The sequence below is a fragment of the Pectinophora gossypiella genome, chromosome 2 (assembly GCF_024362695.1).
Source record: "Pectinophora gossypiella chromosome 2, ilPecGoss1.1, whole genome shotgun sequence".
Taxonomy (NCBI): domain Eukaryota; kingdom Metazoa; phylum Arthropoda; class Insecta; order Lepidoptera; family Gelechiidae; genus Pectinophora; species Pectinophora gossypiella.
This window is the reverse complement of record NC_065405.1, coordinates 4128778-4147431: the sequence shown is the minus strand read 5'-3', so window position 1 is coordinate 4147431 and position 18654 is coordinate 4128778. Positions and strand designations below refer to the sequence as shown.

The 18654-nt window shown below is 37.1% G+C and overlaps 1 protein-coding gene across 2 annotated transcripts in view; it reads left to right on the top strand.

Annotated features, from left to right (window-relative positions):
* LOC126372337 (apolipoprotein D-like) overlaps positions 1–18654 on the top strand; it is a 466981-nt gene that overhangs the window by 126645 nt on the left and 321682 nt on the right. The gene's annotated exons all lie outside the window — the stretch shown is intronic.

Below are 18654 nucleotides of genomic sequence, written 5' to 3'. Positions count from 1 at the left end.
CGCCCCAGTCAGCTAAAAATAGGGCAGTGTTTTCCCTCAATATTCAGTATTCTGAATTTGTTTATTTAAAATAACTATAATTTTCTATGTCCATCTACCATGTCATCATCAGCCCATTAACGTCCCCACTGCTGGGGCACGGGCCTTCCCTATGGATGGATAGGGAGATCGGGCCTTAAACCACCACGCGGGCCCAGTGCGGATTGGTGGTTATTAACGACTGCTAATGCAGCCGGGACCAACGGCTTAACGTGCCTTCCGAAGCACGGAGGAGCTCGAGATGAAAACTTTCTTTTTGTGGTCACCCATCCTATGACCGGCCTCTGCGAAAGTTGCTTTACTTCAACAATCGCAGACCGAGCGCGTTTACCGCTGCGCCACCGAGCTCCTCATACATACATCTACCTCATGTAGCATCCTCATGTAGCATACATCTACCATGTACGCTACAGCAATTACCGTATTTTTCAATTTAGTTTATTATAAACATGTGGCTCTGACAACCCCATTAGGAATTACTGACGTGAGTTTTTGTATGTATGACAGAAATATTTAGTGTTATAACAAAACGGATGCAAAATGACAACAGCTCCATCGTTCTTTAAATCAGAAATAATAATACAGCTCGTTAACGTCTGTGGGATAGAAAGAAATAAAGAAAAAATATACATGATTACGATATCTGAGGCAATAAAATTGTTCCTCGAGTACTGAGATTATTATCAAACCATTCGAATTGATATTCAATAGCATTTCTCACCAAATTAACTGAATTTGAATCATTATACTGGTGCTGATTCCAGTATAGTCATGAGCAATATCATATACCCACTTTAGAACCCTGTCGCACTCTCAAATTTGACATTTAATGAGACTTACGGTTTAATTTGTCAAGAAAGTTAATGTGACATGGTTTCAAAGTGTATACATATTAGTACTCGTGACAGTACACATCATCTAATTTTATTTTAAGTTATACCTGTCATTTTCTTATCCGCCGAAAAGGAAAGGGACGGGTAATCGACAGACATAAAATTTATGGAACACATGACAAATTTTAGGCAGGAATTTTATAAACACACCCAAATTTTTATATTGGCCGATAACCTGACAGAATTAAGTTGACAGCACACGTCAAACGGGTTGCATACCAGCGAGATGCATATTTTATTAGGCCGGGTTATTCATTCATTTTAAAATTAACAGTTGTCAATCACAGCTTCTCAATAAATGTTTCTTGTTTCTTGTTTCTTGTCACCCGTCCCTTTCCTTACGGCGGATAAGAAAATGACAGATATAACTTAAAATAAAATTAGATGTCTGCAGGAATCGGGGCCACTGCTATCCCGTTTCTCACAAGATTCGCTTACCTTAGGTGAAGATTTGACAGATCCAAGAAGTAAGACAGGCTGTCTGTCTTACCTTCCAACCAGCGAAAGAAAAACCAGCCCACTACAGGCTACGCTATCTCCGGAACGCAGTTTTCTTTACGATATTTTCTTTCACTTCTGAGCACATAAATATTATATTTATTTATGATGTAATCACGAATTCGAAAACGAATACCCGCCCCGTTTTGTTTTGACAAAATGGACCTGTTTTTCAAATGGCTAGGCGTATTGTATTATTATGAATTATACAATCCGGCTGCGAGGCTTACATGTTTGTCTCAACACAGTTCCGGCCAAGTAGTTAATGCCATCTGCGGCAAATATACAATACGTCACGTCAAAAAAACAAAAACTCGACACTGCGAATTTTCTAGAATTCGTTATTCTTTGTCAGACTCTTCTTTGCTTGGTAGGGACTTTTCAGGCTTGATTCACCTGATTGTCTGAAAAAGTAAGATGATTGCGTGCTATCGGGCACGTGAAACCGTTGGTCCCGGCTATTAGCCGTAAAAACACCTCCACCAACCCGCAGTGGAGCAGCGTGGAGTACGTTCCACACCCCCTCCGGTTGATCGAGGGGAGGCCTGTGCCCAGTGGGACTTATATAGGCTGTTTATGTTATGTATAATATGTTCGTTATTCTAGGGACAGACTTCTAACTACGACTACTCGAAACTCAAATAATAACTAATACACCCCCAATGCAGTCTCCAAGTATATTTTCTCTTTTATTTGCGGATAAAAGCCAAATTTGGAGAGGTTCCAAATTAACTCTTAAGCCGGCAACCACAATTATATGCTCCGGTCTACTGCGATGGAGAGATAACAAACATTTGGCACTTAAAACTTGTCAGTTTTATTTTTAGGACTGTTTTCCTTGTGTCATAGAGTAAAGAATAATACGGGAACCCTCTCCGCCCCGCACCAATTCGTAGATACAGTAGATAGATTTACCTCACCCCCTTTGGTCTTAAAAAATATGGCCGGCCGTAAGTCGCTAAGGAGTAGAGGGAGGCTGTTCTCGCTCGGACTTATGCGTTAGTTGGATAAGATTTTTTGTATGAAGTGTCCGTTGTGTTATGTTCAGAGGGAAACCACTGCCCTATTTTGCCCTAAAAAAGTAGCATGGAAAATGCTGCACCGACAAGAGCGTGGCTCTTAAATTGATGATGATGATGTCCGTTGTGTGCTTGTGTTCTGTACTTTTACTACTACTCTTGGGCTTTTTGTTTGTTGGTGAACAAAAAAGTCATTAAGCTGGTCTCAGAGTAATGAGTCCGTATAGAGCTACGGAGAAGACCCCACCAGTCCTATGTTTCATTTCCACAATCGCTATCGAATAAACGTTTGATGGGAAATTAATTAATCAATAGTGCTGCGACATTATCCAGTGCTGGTGTTTGCTCTTCCTAATTCCTCTATGGAGATACACAGCACATAATTCCGTCAATGGTTGTCGTACCATGACAGGATTACTGGACACGTGACAATGTTGTATGGGGCGATTCATAAGAATCAGAATCATTTTATTCAACGTAAATATCATGGATAAACTTGTTAAAGGCAACGTAACATTTTTAAATTTACGTCATTTCGCAAAGTATTATGAAGAGAAGAAATGACAAGAATCTGCAACAGCAACACATCTTTTAAATCATTGAGGGTATACATTACAAGTTAGTTAATAACTAGAGGAACACATTCAATACCAAACATTTATTACATTAATCTAATAATAAGCTTTTTTACATAATGTAAGCTTCACATGAGCTTTAAATTTATTTATTTTCTGACAAATTTAAAATATTATCTGGTATTTTATTGTAAAAACGTATACATAACCCCAAAAAAGATGAATTTAATTTACTTTATCTAGAATTTTGAACAGCAATTTTATTTTTTGTATATTGTAAATGTGCCTTTCACAATTTCTCGAAAGGAGAGATACATTTTTAGTTACTTAATTCTATTTTTTTGACGCATAAGGTTTTTTATCATTTAAACGAATGATCCAAATTTAAAAATATATAAAAAATGCACTGTCATAATGATAAAAATACATTATTGTGCCCAAAGAAAATATCCAAATGCTGATGGCTTTGTTTATAGGAACGCGCGTATCGGACTTCTTTTCGCTTTAAATAGGAAAGTTAGGTTGGTGTTTTTATAAACAATCGGACCTACCAAATGATCAGGTTACGTAAGAGGACCCTGTAAAAACAAAATAACCATATGCAAAATTATGCTAGTTTTAAAGACAGTTACCTCGGCCATTATAGGCGGCGATGTGGCTTACCACCGATCATGTTGGTATAATAGAAAGCTCGGTGAGGTGTGGGTACTTAGGTCATCTTGCGATGGATGTAGCTTTGTCGTGAGCATGGTTTAGTTCATGATATATTTTTAGGGGCGGAAGACAAGAGGGAAACCACTGCCCTATTTTGTCCTAAAAAGGTAGCATGGCTCTTAAATTAATGATGATGTTGATAGTTTTAGAAACAATCGCCATCTTCTTCTTCTTGCACCATAGCTGGGAGTGTCGGACGCACATTTGATTGATTTATTACACTGTTTGTCCTTCGACAATGGAGAGACAATGAATATTGTTTCATCAGAGGGATCAGGGGATGATTAGATGTTCTAAAATCGAGTGCCATTTGAAGCTTAAATTTCCGAATAGGTCTCTGAGGCAATATAGCAAATGAAAATGCAACTCTGGGCCTTTTGGGGACTACTTATCTATTAATATCAAATAACCATGGCAATCCAGAACAAAGAGAACTTGTTGAGCATAGCATTAAGTGGACAATATTGACGAACAGGTAAGGGTCACCAACTACTTCGGTGACAGAACACTCCGCAAACGAGAACCGTATCTGTACAAAATGCTGCATGTCGACATACGATAGAAATGCAACAGGAGTTATTTAAGATGTTTATTTAAACGTCTTATTCAAACAGATACACAAAATACATAAGCTCAGGGGCATAACCCAATATGGGGTAGTCAGAGGTACATCCAATGCCTCACCGAATTTTCTGTTACACCAACGTGATTGGTGGTGAGTCGTATCGCCGAGCCAACTGTGTCAGTGAAAACTGCACTTAAGATAAATTAATAAATCATTGGTGGAAGTCCGGTACCAAAAAGTCAGAGGGTTCTCTTAGCTTCATCATCATCATCATCAGCCCATTAACGTCCCCACTGCTGGGGCACGGGCCTTCCCTATGGATGGATAGGGAGATCGGGCCTTAAACCACCACGCGGGCCCAGTGCGGATTGGTGGTTATTAACGACTGCTAATGCAACCGGGTCCAACGGCTTAACGTGCCTTCCGAAGCACGGAGGAGCTCGAAATGAAAACTTTTTTTTTTTGTGGTCACCCATCCTATGACCGGCCTCTGCGAAAGTTGCTTTACTTCAACAATCGCAGACCGAGCGCGTTTACCGCTGCGCCACCGAGCTCCTCTTAGCTTAAGTAAACATAAATCAAATAAGCCCCATTACATGCTCCTAAAAGAATAAAAATACAAAAACATTCTTCATTCATCCAGTAACGCAACCGTAAAAAATATTGGCCCACCGTCCCGCGGCGATAATAACACCGCAATAGCAATAAAAAAATCAACGACAAATCGCAAAATCCCTTGGACAGCCAACTAGGCACGCCTTCGAAATTATTAAGCCTTTTCGAAATCCTCTGCATACATTGGCATGAACAAATATAACCCTTTATGTGGTAAAAATAGAACTACATTTTCAGTTTCAGGTCAAATGCGTCTTACGTCCTTTCGTGTTCAAACAATGTGTTTACGATGTCATGGAATTTTACGCTCAGGGTTTAATAGTCGACATACATTGTACTCTGGTTCGATATAGTTTTGTCCTTTTCTTTGGTCAGTCTCAATCTTAGCATAATCCAATAGACTGGATATTGTGGGACCTTTTCCTTAATAAATACTTTGTTTAGCTTACAAAAAAAAAAATATTCAAATTAGATAGTTATCAAATGACCTCTGTAGTCCAGTTTAAGTCTTGATATCACGATCTTATACGTCCCAGATTCAAATCCCGATTCCGAAAAAGGAAAATAATTGTCAGCAAAATCTCGGAATGATTCAATTGAAGTGCTCGAGTTATAATTCAAAGAAGCATCTAGTGCATTTTTCACAAGTGCAGCATTAAACATTGCGAAATAGAGTGCTCCTACTGTATTCAAAAAATTGTATTGTATTGTTTGTCTTCTACGTATTCTTTGACGCTGACAGCTTGACAGACAGGGTACTAAAATGGTGTAATAGAAAACAATTTCCATAAAACTTTAAAATTTTACACCTCCAACTGAAATCTTAAAAAGACCAAACAAATAAGCAAGTTTAGTGAAGCTAGTCCGTGGCTCTGTGCAGTAATATTGCGGCACAAAGCTGTAAGAAGATTGCAGTATATTGCAACTAAGTGTTCAGCTCAGCTTAGCGGCTTTCACAGGTTTATGAAGAAAACTCTACCCGCGATTTTGTGCTTGGTGGTTGGGTGTATTCTGGTTTGTAACTAATTCTGAGTTAGGCTCTAACCGCGATTTTGTGCTGATGTGGTATTTGTTCTTCTTCTACTGTCATATGGATTGCGAGGCCAGTGACCAACCTCATCAACCCTAGTATCAGGGTTATTGTTGATCGGCCATAGGCCTCGGGCATGCCTGAAATAACAACTACATAGGTACTTACTTACTTAAGTATTAGCCGGGACCGGGACCTACGTCCCCAAAATAAAATTCAAATTCAAAATTCAAATTCAAAAAATATCTTTATTCAGTAGGTAACATAGTTACACTTTGAATCGTCAATTTTACATAACGAACGTCTCATCCGCCTAAAACTACTGCAGCTTCTCACAACCTGTATAGCCGGGGAAAAGAAGCTGCAAGAAAAACCTCGGCACAGGGCCCTAGACGTTCTTTAAAAAAATAAAAATAAACATAAAACATAAAATATTGGTATACAATTGAGTAATTTAGCTGCCTAATATCAGTTCTCAGACAGTTAATCCCATGCATTCATATCTTCTAAATAATCACTAACTTTATAATAAGCTTTTTTGTAAAGTTTTTGTTTAACTACTGTCTTAAAACAGTTGAAAGGCAAATTCTGAATGTCAATGGGAATCTTATTGTAAAAACGTATACATTGCCCCTTAAAAGATTTAGTAATCTTATGTAATCGACTGACTTGTAAAGCAAGTTTATTTTTATTCCTGGTATTAACAATGTGCCGATCGCTATTTTTTGCAAATAATCCTATATGTTTTTTTACATATATTAAGTTTTCAAAGATATATTGTGATGCCAAAGTTAAAATATTAATTTCTTTAAATTTATTTCTAAGTGACATCTTGGGTCCCAATTTGTAAATTGCCCGAATGGCTCGCTTTTGCAGAACAAAAATGCTGTTCATATCTGCAGCATGACCCCACAGCAAGATGCCGTACGACATTAGACTGTGGAAGTAGGCAAAATAAACTAATCGCGCGGTTTCTACATCGGTTATTAAACGAATTTTTTTGACCGCGAATGCTGCTGAGCTGAGCCTTTTGGACAACTTATCAATATGAGGACTCCATTGCAACTTAGCGTCCAAAGTAATTCCCAAAAATACAGCAGTATCCGTGAGGTCCAATTCCTTATTTTTTACAATAATAGAATCGAGGGGCCTACTAACATTCGATAACGTAAAATAAACATATTTTGTTTTATTTTCATTAAGTAGCAGGTTGTTTACAGTAAACCAATCCACTACCTCTGAAATGGCGTTGTTTACATCGTCAAAGGAATCTTGTCGTCTCTTTACTTTAAAATGTAAGGAGGTATCATCTGCAAACAGCACCACCTCATGTTTTACAAGACTAGGTAGGTCGTTTATAAAAAAATAACTTAACGCGGCTGCCGAAGCACGGAATCATCTTACTTTTGGACAATCGGGTGATCAGCCAAAAAATCATAAAGTGATTTTTGTGATGTGTCCCCACCGGGATTAAAACCCGGGGTCTCCGAATTGTGTGCAACGCTCAACCACTGGGCCACTGAGGCCGTCAGAAGTATTAAATTATCAGATATTGACGATATTGATGATATTGTTACGGAAGCAAAATATTTTGCCACCAACATTGTTAACAGCAGCAAGGTGATAATGGCAAAGTTATTTGTACAGTGAAGTGATTCTGTAAACTCACTTTCAATTCAAAGACTTTGTTAAATTGGTGTAAAAGCAGAAGCGAATGGAAACATCGAATGTTAAAATTTTTGATTTAAACAAACAGAAAACAATATCTCTGAATAAATTATACATTCGGACTAGGGTTGTAAATTACTTTCGATAATTATGATTCGGATATTATAAATCGTATCCTTCCAGCCGCATTCGGCCATGGCGACAAGTCTCCACTCTAGGAACGCCTAAGGTGCGCTCTTATATGGCTGACGTAACCGATCTTAGCAGTGAATATACGGCGGCGGTGGATGTGCCACTGCACGTCAGCACACCTCCGATATAGTTATATGTTATGACCACAGATGGTCGGGCCTTCAGCTCGTCGCGTTTTGAATCAAGCTCTTCCCGACGTTTCTGTTCAAAGCCATACTTGGTGTTCACAGTAAATATGTAAATATTTTGAAAGCTTTTTAAATGTATTTATTATCTACGCTTGAAATATGAATTTCTATTTTTCAGAATCAGAATCATTTATTCAATGTAATTATAAATATGTAGATAAACTTGTTGAAGGTCAATTTAACATTTTTGAATCTAAGTCATTACGCAAGTTGTTATGGCTGAGGAGAAGAAATGACAAGAGACTGCAACAGCAACACATCTTTTAAATCAGTGTAGGTATTACCTACATTACAATTTATTTAATAACTAAAGAAACATATTTAATACCGAGCATTTTTATTATTTAGGTAATCATTAATCTTATAATAAGCTTTTTATATAAAGTAAGCTTCTTAAAATAAAATGAACGTATTTTGCGTGATCATAAATGAAAAGAAAATCTATTTTCGGCCGTCAATACCAATTTTTTTAGTAAATTATTTATGTACCTTATTTTTTCTAATACTTACCTACTTATTACAAAGTATTATTAATAAAAATACTCATCTACTGCTCTGCTAATGCTCACGATTTGTTTGCTGGAAATTCTATTAATTTTAATTGTTTTTATCTTTTTTGTGTATTGTAATTTGAATAATGACATTGTAAATCATTTTATTATTATTTCATAATTAATGTACTTAATGATTGTCATTTAAATTATCAATTTTATTTTATTTATCTATTCGCATGTTATAATTTAAATAACTAAAAATGTAGACTAAATGTTAAATGCTAACCATCTGCAAACTGTAATACCACTTTTATTGCGAATAAATGAACATGAATTATGAATTAGTATTTCGTAATATTCGGATATTCACTCATATTGCTCAATCACCGCACAACACTAATGTGATAGAACTTGTAACGAATCAGCAAAGTTTGTGTTTTGTTTCACTGAATTTTGTTTGCAAATAATTGAAACATCCCAGTGCTAAATTAAGCTGCAGAGGTGAAAAGGAAATGAAAAACAAAGTTTTTGAATGTTAGCCGTAATTAATTGCTACAGGTACAATGTATTATGTAGTCAATTGTACGATGGAAAGTTTCGGCGTTCGCTGTCCTTTTCATTTACCTATGTGCAAATTATAACTTTTACATTTCGTTGATTTTGGATGAGAAACTCGAAAACTGCCAAAAAAATTGCCTCATTCGGAGAATTAATGACATTTTACAATCGTCTCAATGCGCGGTACGAATTAGATCTGTCAAAGTACGTAAGCTAGTGTTTTTTTTTTGTCTTTAATTTACTTAAGGGCATAAGCTAGTGTTGTGAAGTTCATTAGCATAGTGATGTGTCAGTCGATATTAAGTCGATCGATTCTTTTCTATCTAACAGTAGTGTCACAGGTTCGAATTACGGCTCGGGCTTTAAACAACTGAATTAAACTTTATGAATAGGCTGTAGATAATTGATATCACGTGGGTCATACCTTTCATTAATTAATTAATTTATTAATAGCGTGACACTGTGATGTAAATCCGTGTCTGTCGGTGTTTTCCAAACAGGTTTATCACGGATTTTGTTTTAACAAATTTCCCGAAACTCAACAGACATAATATTCAACAGCAATATTTTCATGAAAATTCGTGTTTTTCAATAGAACAGTTCTGTCCTCCATCCCCTCATATAGGTACTGGAGGGGTAACCGCGGTTATTAGCACCAATTCAGAGGGGTGAATAATGTGAGCTTAATTTGGTTGCGATATTTTGGAAATATGCACATATATTATACCGATGTCAGATGGAGATGTATCAGGTTCCGGTTGTGCTGTGTCAAACGGAACGGTAAAAAAAATTGGTGAAGAATAAAGTTATTTTTGGTTTCCTGTACATATTGTACAGACATGTGAGTATACCGTCTTTGTTCTGGTTACGACCAGTTTAGCCTAGTTGCAAATGATTATAAGAATCGACAGCTTTTTTAACATGACTTATTGTAGATATGTCGCACAGTTGACTCGACCATTATAGACACCGATACGGCTCACCTATCACGTTGGACTAACAAAAAGCTCGGTGAGTGTGGTGTGGTGCGCAAGAGTTCACCTTGCAATAGATGTGCCTCTGACTACCCAAACGAGATATGGTTGTATCGCATTGACTTCTAGCCAGTGACAGTGATAAAAATGTATGAAAATGATATGAGGTGATATAAGTTAGTATAACAATGTAATATATTTTTATTAATATTACTACCGATTGTCAAAATCTTTTGAAACTTGACCAAAGCGTGGGACTTTCCATTGCTAAAAAAGTTACTGATATTACACACTCCAAGCCACTGAGGTCATCATCCCTAGCGTTATCCTGGTTTTAACAGGGTCCGCTTACCTTACCCGAAGATTTGACAGGTCCGGTTTTTACAGATGACTGCCTATCTGACCTTCCAAAACGCGTAGAGTAAACCAGGCCAATACAGGTTAGATCACATACCTCCAAAGCGAATTTTTGAATAATATGGGTTCCCGATCACGATGCTTTTCTTCACCGTTAAACACGTGATAATCTACTTCACGTTATCTCGCAACCCTAAAAAGCAGTCCTAAATAAAATTCCTAAACAACCAAAGCGCCCGCTCATTAGGGGGTAATACACATGAATATTTGGCACCCGTCCCTGGCATATATAGCTTGGCAGTTAACGCCAAGTCATCGGTACTTGGCAGGCTTGGTTGGCTTGGCAGCTTGGCCGCCAGTGGCTATTAGGAGAGTGCTGATGCAAAACGTAGACAAACAAGTGGCGTGTTTGTGCCAAATTCGGCACCTTGAAAAGGCATTCTGACTATTTCTAATTTGTCAGCGAAACAGAAGACATTATCCAGACAAAAAGTTTTTTTTTGGTTCAAATATATAAAGAATTCAGTAAAGACTGACAAAGATAAAGTATTTAAATTATCTTCGGACCATATAATTATTATGACTCTGCCAACGTCTAGGTCTATGGGGAAGTACCTCATAAGGTTTGATTCCCCTGCAAATTGTTAGAAAATAAGATTCAAATGGCTTCAATCTTCAAATTTCGTTGATTTAGAAGCGTAATTTTTGTACATCTTCAAGGGACTGCAGATATAAGTATTAGATGATGTTGATTTCAATTTGATATTTTAAATCGCTTTAGAATTGCTTTAGAAGCGTAATTTTGTTTGGACATTTTCAAAGGACCTCAGACTTAAGTATTAGATGATGTTGATTTCAACTTGATATCTCCACGCGTTCCCGGGAAAATGGGTCTAGACAGATGAACAAACGAATGGACAACAAAGTAATCCTATGAAGGTTTCGTTTCTTTTCCTTTTGAGGTTCCAATTATTTATCTATGATGCAAACATGAATTCAAACTCATATAACTCATTTTTATTGTTATTCTTCAAATAAGTCACACGACTAATGCGGATTTGCTGATATAGTATGATAATAATATACTATTATGCATGTCGTTTCCATATCCTTCCTATGGAGTCCCTAACACATACATACATAAACTCACGCCTATTTCCCACCGGGGTAAGCAGAGACTATAGAATTCCATTTGCTTCGATCCTGACACACTTGTCTTGCTTCCTCCACATTCATCAATTGCTTCATACACGCACGCCGGTTCAGAGTAGATCGTTTTAAACCTTTTCTAAGGACATCTCCAATTTAGTCAATGTAAGTCCTTCTAGGTCCCTGAATATTATTATATCAATAATAATATTCTATTCGATATGTGGCCGAACCTGTACTGGGCTGGTTTGCCCTTGACGGGTTAGAAGGAAATACATGTAATCGCTTCTGTAATAAACCGGACCTGTCAAAAAGGTAAGCGGACCCTGGGAAACGGGATAATATTAGGGGGATGATGCTGATAATTAATATTATACCTATTCGATATTTTTGTGTTTTCCGTTCATTTTAGGGGACACAGAAGTCAAAGTCTGTCGTGAGACCAATTAATCCATTTCTTTTACTCAAATCCTGACAAATCTCTTTACGTAGATATTGTAATCCTTTGGCCAATGTTCTGGCGCATATGTCGTCTCGACCCTTAACTTTACAATGCAAATCCGTTTGCATCCATAGTAATCTGCCTTATTTGATGGCTTTAGGATTTGCATAAATAAAGGTTGTACAAATTGCTGTACATCTAGATTATATAGTTTGGTTTATCTATGCATGATCAGATAAGCTGATTCCCAACGCAATTTACAATATTTATATATATCTAAAATAAAATATAGTTATATACACATCTAATAAAAACAATATAAATTATAATTAAAATATTCTTTGATATTTTCCAGCCGAGTATTTATTGCCCTTTACGGCAATTCAATACAATAAATCAAGCATCTTTTTATTTTTAAATAATTACTTAAGTGAAGTAGAAAAAGAAAACAAATGTCATTTCACAGTGGGTAATGAAGATTCTTAAATCAAAATTAAATTTAAATCTTAATATTCCAAATTTAAATTTAATTTAATTAATGTGTTGTTGAACGACTAGTTATTTTATTTTATTAACCTACTGAATTAAAATATTATAGCGATATTTTTGAGTTTTGATTTAGCTATGCGTGTCATGCATCTCAAAACTTGATACGACAATTTATATGCTATGCTAATTAGACTTTAACATCACTGTTTTAGATGATCTCAGTTACCGAAACAGCTACATACAGATAAAGCTTTACTTAGCATTTGTCTAAAGAATCTTATCCGAAACGAAATGAGTCGAGAGAGAAACAAAGTTACAAACGTAACTTAAAGGATTAACACGCTTAAGTAACAATGAGCTGCTTAGGTACTTACATTTGTTGTAGAACTTCTCTTCTTATATCGTGTGGGTTGTGAGGTGGTACACCAACGTCATCAACCTCCTGTTGACGAAAAGTATGATGATTCCGTGCTTCGGAAGGCACGTTAAGCCGTGGGTCTCGGCCTCCCAGCTTTTAGCCGTAAAAAACGGCTTCATATCCACTCCGAATGCTTAAGGGGAAGTCTGTGCCCTGCTATAGGACGTATACAAGCTGTTTTTTTATGTTATTTAAGGATGTTATGTTACATGGGCTTACACCTCTATATTAACCTTCACACCAGGGTAGATGATGTCGATCATTGACCTTACAACGCACAGGAGAGAAACCTGTACCAAGCAATCATCTAAGCTTCTTTTTCTCGAGAATTATTATTGTGTATCGGAGGTGTATGGCCTAACCTGATTGAGCTGAATTTCTCCTTCGCGGGTTAGAAGGGTCAGACAGTCAGTTGCTTCTGTCCGAAACCGGATCTGTCAAATCTACAGGTCAGGTAACCGAGAGTTCATAATATTAACGGCATAAGACATCTTGTAGATATTAACTACATATTATGAAGAAACGTCTTCTTATCTACGGTATATCTTGACGTTAAAAACAAAACCATCGCGTGCTGAAAATTTTCTAAAAAATAAAACCTAATTAATCCTCAACATAAAACTTATGACTTTCTAATCGACTTATCACAGTAGCTTCAAAGCGATTACATATTATACTTTATGGCAACTCGTTCAAAGCACGTTACGCGTAGGAAATTACAAAACATTCTCAAAGATTGGAACTCTTTGATGTAGGAACGCCAAAAACTCATAAGTATCAAAAACGTGTCAGTCCCCGGGTAGAAATAAACAGATTACCTCACGTATGTGAAGGCCTTATACGGCCCTTAGTAGGACAGGAAAGGATGTGATACCTACTAAGATTTCTCGATTGAACTTCTACGTGATTCGAGTTCGAGTTTGTCGTTGTAAAAGTAGCCACTAAGAGAAAGAGAGAACAGATGATATAATAATATGATTTTCTTCTATTTGTTTATTTTCTTTTTTAATATTGTTGATTTTTTTTCTCATGCTCAGCGGTGAAAGAAAACACATTCCAAAGAAATGCATTTTCGGAGGCATGTGACCTAACCTGTATTGGGCTGACTATCCCTTCGCGGGTTGAAAGTCATACAGGCAGTGCTTCTGTAAAAACCGGACCTGTCAAATCTTCAGGTTAAGTAAGCAGACCCTGTGTAAAACGGGATAACGCTAGAGAGATGTTATTGTGGATTTTTTTCATTCTTTCGATATTTTTATTACGAGCTTTTGGCAACAAAAATCTTATCCGAAAGTGATTTCTCAAAAAAGTGCTTACGTGGATTTCTTTTTAAGGCTACGACAGGCAATTTACACATACATACATACATAAACTCACGCGTATTTCCCACCGGGGTAAGCAGAGACTATGGAATTCCATTTGCTTCGATCCTGACACACTTCTCTTACTTCCTCCACTTTCGCCAATCACAATCAGATCAAATCAAGTCAAATTAGGCATTTTACAATCGAATCAAATTACCATAGTACCTCAGCGCTACAGGACATGGTAATGTAAGACATGGTAATCAGTCATGTTATTGTGAGAAGAAAGGGGGTATTTGCATGAAATATGTACGTATAAGCATGAAGCCTTTATTTCATATTGCGGCGCATTTCTGACAAAAAACCAGAAATGAGTGAAAATTTGCTGTTTCTATGAAGAATAATTTGTGCCGGGTTACGTACTGTGTGAAGGAAGAAATAAAAATAAGGTTACGACAGTACTTATTCATTCTTACCATCGCGTGCTTTCTCTTCCCCAAGACTAGAATGGATACCATTACTACTAGAATACAAGCATGAACCACCTTAGGTAAAATCTTCAATTACCATCAGGTGAGACGGAATGGTGGTCAAATGCAAATCTAGTCTTAATAAAAAAAGTGTTTGATAGCCAATCTGAAACTTTGTATGGGTAACCTTATCGTTGACCTTAACACGTTGAGTGCCATAACGGACACCATGTGTCTGACAGCATACTTTCCCCTGACGCTTCACTAATAAATCGAGAATTATCCAAAAATCGTTGAGGAGCTTTTTCGCAAATATTGTCAGGAAATAACTCAAAAATTACGGGCGCCTTACAGAAACGACGATTTACTTATTATTTTCCGAGATGTCATATGGCAGACACCAATGTCCGTCGCGGCCTGCGCGAACGTCCAACCGTATGTTCTTGGGCCGACGCCGCGCGGACAACGCTGTCGGCCCCCTGATATACTATTTACAAGTAGTTAAAATAAAATAAGTAATGTTTTATTATCCATTTAACAGAGTAGACCTTAGAATTTTTCGTGAAAAAGTATTTTCTAAACAAAATAATTACCTACAGAACCCATTACTTACTTGCTACGTACTTGACTGAAATGGATTTTAATTATTACAACTTCACAGTGCCCTGTAAAGACCAAATAATAATGTCTAACTAACTATAACCTCATACTATTGAACGATATAAAATACTTTCTTTATGTACCTACAACATTTTTGAAAACATCTTCTTGAAATGTCCATAAATTCTAAGTCACTTAGTTTTTTTTTGTGCCAAGGGGTCAGATTGTACCGTGAGGCCACGCGGGTCACTTGCCGTAGTAAAAACAGTCGAAACGCTGGCCGACGGCCGCCTAGAGGCTTTCGAAGTGATCGTGGGCATGCGGACACACCGTGGCCGACGCGGCCTCCTGGACCCGACATACTGGCGGTCACATGGTGTCCGCTGCGGCTCACTGGACTAAACATGGTTTCTAGTATGGCACTCAACGTGTTAACCTTATTAATCGTTGTTTAACCTTATCGATGTAGCAATGTAAAATCTAAATTAATTAAATAAGTATTAATAATTTATATTTTGTTTCAGTGTTTTGAAATTACAAGTTACAAGTCACGTGATTTTGGTTCGTATTTTGACAGAACGACATGATATATTTGGGTTCACATATTACCACCAATCGACAAAACGAACTAATTTAATTATATCGTCAGAATCGATAAAATGACCGTGACAAAATTTTATCACGCTCCGCATGCTAGCACTACTGGACAGAAAAAAAAGTATCGCCGCCGATATCATTGTATCCAACTATAAATAATAATCTACAAGGATCAGTCCATAAATCCTTCGTTGCAAATGGATTTAATAGACTTCTCTACAGTGCAGTCTAGATGCATAGCATACTGCATTCTGTTAGTCGGGTGCGGTAATCGTCATTTATTACGGCTGGGAATGTGTTCGATGCCACAGACCAACATTGGTATAGACGCCATTCTTCCCGCTAAAAAGCAACTACAATTCTGATATCTGTGCATACCGCAAACAAAGGTATTTTTAACGCAACTTGGGTATACGTATAATAGATTTCCGCTCTTTGCCAGATCAATGGGAAGCGATCAAAGATCTTAATACATTGATTGATACATGATAGGATCTTCATGGGGTTAACGAATTTAATCACCCAATATCGGTCAAATGGTAATGTAAAATATACATATTTTTCATAAACTTTGCTTATCTAGCAATTTCTTCACTTAAAATATTATAATATGAGGTCAAGAAATCCTAAAAGTAGAGTTAGACAAAAGGTAGGTAGTAAAAATCTCATAAGTGTCATAAATAAAAAATAATCCAAAAATTATGATTTTGATTGACTAGGTATAGAATACCAGAGTAAAAATACCATTTTTATCATGACTTATCACAAAACATTCTATACTTAATATTTTAAAGAAAGAAAAAATATATACTTACAGAAAGTCAACCTAAAATAATTAGCTTGACTCACTCTGGTATTTTATACCTAGTCAATCAATGCCACACTGTCTATACCTAAACTAGTCTAGGATCAGATGCACTTTATATACGAAGGGCAAATAACTCAGCATGTTCAATATGAGTGAGATATTGTACAGTTGAACTGTAATAAACAAAATTTGTAGATACATAATGTATGTATGAGATATAAAGATAAAATATGGTTTTATTACAGCGCTCTTGAAGTAATAACAGTACATAATTATATCACATGAGGAGCTCGGTGGCGCAGCGGTAAACGCGCTCGGTCTGCGATTGTTGAAGTTAAGCAACTTTCGCAAAGGCCGGTCATAGGATGGGTGACCACAAAAAAAGTTTTCATCTCGAGCTCCTCCGTGCTCCGGAAGGCACGTTAAGCCGTTGGTCACGGCTGCATTAGCAGTCGTTAATAACCATCAATCCGCACTGGGCCCGTGTGATGGTTTAAGGCCCGATCTCCCTATCCATCCATAGGGAAGGTCCGTGCCCCAGCAGTGGGGACGTTAATGGGCTGATGATGATGATGATGATGAATATAATTATCACACAGGTAAACAAATATACGTTTAAAAATTAAAACCTGACTGCGCTTTAAAAGTATGAAACCAGAAAATATTTTTTCTGAAATTCGTGGCCGTATGGTTTCGTATGGAGTATAGTCCTCTATGGATGTGAAACGTGGACGCTGACTCAGAAAGACAGAGACAGATTCGAGGCCTTTGAAATGTGGTGTTGGAGGAGGATGGAAAGAATAAGTTGGACTGAAAGAGTTACTATTGAGGAAGTGCTTAAGAGTAAGGGAAAAGAGGCAAATATTGAAAGTTATTGAGAACAGGAAAGGCAAGATGATTGGACACTTAATAACACACGACGAAATTATTAAAAACATCATAGAAGGGAAGCTACAAGGAAAGAGAGGGGAAGACCAAGAAGAATTTACGTGGAACAGATTAAAGTGAAGACGAAAGTCGTGTCTTATAAGGAGGCGAAGGAATTGGTCTTTGATAGACAAGAATGGAGAATGCTACGCCGACAAGAGCGTGGCTCTTAAATTAATGATGATGATGGTATGATAGTAAACCTTTAGGACAGATTGGCATATGACATACATACACACATAGCGGTCAAAAACATAACTCTCCTTTTGGTTCACCGCAGTCGGGTAAAAATCAACAAATTTATAGGTAAAGACCTGAAATTTATGACTCTTACAAGCTATTTTCACGCGTCACGGCTCAAATCATCACCATGGTGACGCCGGTTCCCTTGTCAGTTCATTAACTTTTTCGTATGTTTCACACCCAGATATAAAACACAAGCGATAAGCGGAAACTATTCCGCTACACCTTATTCTGTTGGGAGAGAGAGGTCCGGGCTATGGGTATGCCTAGCCTACCATAGTGCCAGCCTGATAAATCAATAAGTTTGTTTTTCCCTAACTTGTGTGACACATGATTTTGTTCGGCCTTCAGTTGGACGTCCCCTGACGAGTAAAAAAGAAAACGCGGGTTGAAAGATGGTTTAGGTGCCTTTAGCAGGGATTAACCAAGCATCTGGTTAGGAAAAGTGCAAAGAATAGAGGCGGGTTTCTTTTCAAAACAAAAAAGAAACTGAATAAAAATAGTACTAGAAAAAATAGCAGTTAGGTTTTTTTTTTCAACTTTCTAAACTCTGGCCCAATATTTTTTAGTCTTAGTTACATTTTATATTTTATAACACTCCACTTCGCCACCGCCTCGCGGCCCCCTATCCCTTACATCAGGTTTACGGTTCGTAAAAAATCTTTGCAATAAATCTTTATTGCCGTGTTGTTTGTCCCGTATTATTTGTGCCTTCTCGCAATTTTCGTTCCCTGTGACGACTTCATTTTTCCTCGCTTGTACACAGTAATTGCTATTTGAAGCTATATACATGTAGAATTTCTTAGAATACGTTTCTTGAGTGCAAAT